Source organism: Delphinus delphis, chromosome 2 (assembly GCF_949987515.2).
Source record: "Delphinus delphis chromosome 2, mDelDel1.2, whole genome shotgun sequence".
In the NCBI taxonomy this organism is placed as follows: Eukaryota; Metazoa; Chordata; class Mammalia; order Artiodactyla; family Delphinidae; genus Delphinus; species Delphinus delphis.
The window spans coordinates 55,566,482-55,568,975 of record NC_082684.1 but is presented as its reverse complement, the minus strand read 5'-3'; positions in this window follow the sequence as shown (position 1 = coordinate 55,568,975).

Sequence of the window (2,494 nt, the reverse complement as noted above, 5' to 3'; positions counted from 1 at the left end):
GAGATTAGATAAATAGGAAGTGTTTGTTAAATAGGATTCTAAATAGTGATTGCTCTTATCACTATTCTAATCAGTTTTATCAAAAGCAAGCAGGACAATTTAATTAAAACTGATTGTGTAACTTTTAAGGGTAATACCAGAAATGTATTTCTAGCCCAGAAATGTCAAACGGAGCTGACCTAATGAAGGAGCACACTGCCTCATAAAAAATGAATACCATGGTACCAACTCAGTTGGTGAGGAGTTTCAGCCAGACTTTCAGTTTCTTTCAAAAGGGAGTAAAGCTGTCCACTGAAATGCACTTTGCCTGGTCAAACAGTTGATGCAGTAAAAAGCAGTCATAAAGCTAAAGGCAATTAAGATTCAGATCCCAAGCCTGTCATTCTAAAAGGCAAGCACCAAAAGACAGTTTGCTAGAATTCTGCCATTTGTTTTTAGGAGAGCATGATAGGAATGCTGTATACGTAGTTTATGCTTCCTGATTCAGTGCTTCTTGCTGCTAGCTACTGAAGCTGAGAAGCTCAATATTCACCAAAACACTACTAACAAGGATAGACTTGCTAATTCTTTATACAACATCTATTCTCCCCTCCTGTCTTAGTAACTGAATCTGTTTTAAAAAAACAACAAATATATATTATAAACATTTACTTTAATTTAAAATGTGTAAGGGTAGACTTAAACTCCTGTCTTTTGATGTAGTGTCAAAGTCCTTTCTTTGAATGTCTCAATTGATTACAATCCTCTATTATCTTTCTTGCATAAATCACACTCATAATTTATCTTCTAAAATTTCAAGCTTCAGTTTCTTTAAAGAAGAAAAAGGCCATTTAGGAGGCAATGAATGTACATCCTTTCACAGTTTGAAATTTTTTTTCATGTTTTTACAATTGTTTCCCTTCATCTTATTTGATATTTTTTTAAATAAAATTTGCTTTTATGGTGTATTTCAAAAGGCTGAACTTTGTTTTCATAGAAACAACTTTATTTCTTCCCCACATAAATAATATGAATTTAGGTAATATTTAGTTAAGACACATAGTTAAGTCACTTAATTATATTGACATTTCAGGAATGTATAGGTTTGGGAGCAAAGATAACTGAATCTTGTCAAGCAAAATAAAAGTCTTAACTAGAGGGAATAAAAGTGAACAGCCATATTTGAAATGAACCCCCATAACCACGGTGATTCAGCACACCCATTCATCATCAGAATGTTTGAGAGAGATACTGGAGAGCCTAGTTTTACCTAGCAAGTGATTAAGTGGAGGTTGTATATGAGAGATTTTACTATAGAAAATATCCTATAGATTCTTTAATTTTTACCCACCTCTTCATAATCATAGAAATTATTTGTAATAGGTATTTTTCAAGCAGCCTATCTTATCTCTTTGATCCTGGTGTTTAAAGAAAGAAATATCCCTGAGACAAAATCTCATGCCTTTATTTCTAGGAGGACATTCAACTATTATTCACTGTGCTGGGTTGAATCGCATACCCTAAAAATTATCATATGTTGAAGTTCTAGCCCCCAGTATCTCGGATGTGACCTTATTGGGAAGTGAATTCATTGCAGATGTAATTAGTTAAGATGAGGTCATATGAAGTATGCTGGGTTCCTAATCCAATATGGCTGGTGTCCTCACTAAAAAGGGGAAATTTGGAGATACACACACACACACACACACACACACACACACACACACACGCACACACACATACACACACACACACAGAAAACACTATGTGAACATGAAGACGCAGATGAAGGTGATGCATCTACAGGACAAGGAATGCCAAAGACTGCCAGTAAACCAGCAGAGGCTAGGAGAGAGGCATGGAACTGACTCTCCCATATAGCACTCAAAAGGAACAAATCCTGCTAACACCTTGATCATAGACTTCTAGCCTCCAGAACTGTAAGACAACAACGTTCTGTTGTTTAAGCCACACAGTTTGTGGTACTTTGTTGTGGCAGCCTAAGGAAACTAAAACAGTCACTCTTTGGACCAATATATCCCTAAGCTACAGTCATGTTTAGCTTAAATCTGATCCATCTGGTTTCCATGTGTTTGTCCTTTTCTACCCTTCACACTTGTCCCATCTCTTTTTAATAGGCAAAGTATCCTCTTCTCTTAACAATATTTCTTCATATAATATTCTTTTAAGTTCATTTGTTACCTTGGTTTCTCTTCTCCTGATACATTCCTACGTAGAGTCTAGTGCCTAAAACTGGAAATGGCATATGGTCTGGCAAATGCAAAGTAGAGCAAAGAATGAATCACCCTTGTTCCAGACATGAGTCCTTCAAATGACATAGCCCAAGATGAGAATTTTGGCAGCCACATTACAGTGTTTACCAACATTAAACGATAATCGTTTCCACACATGCATGTTTTCTATATTTTGTCCTTGTCGCAAGCTGATTTTTTTTGATCCAAGGATAAAACTATGTTTATTCCTGTGAAATTTCATTTTATTGCTCTGACATACT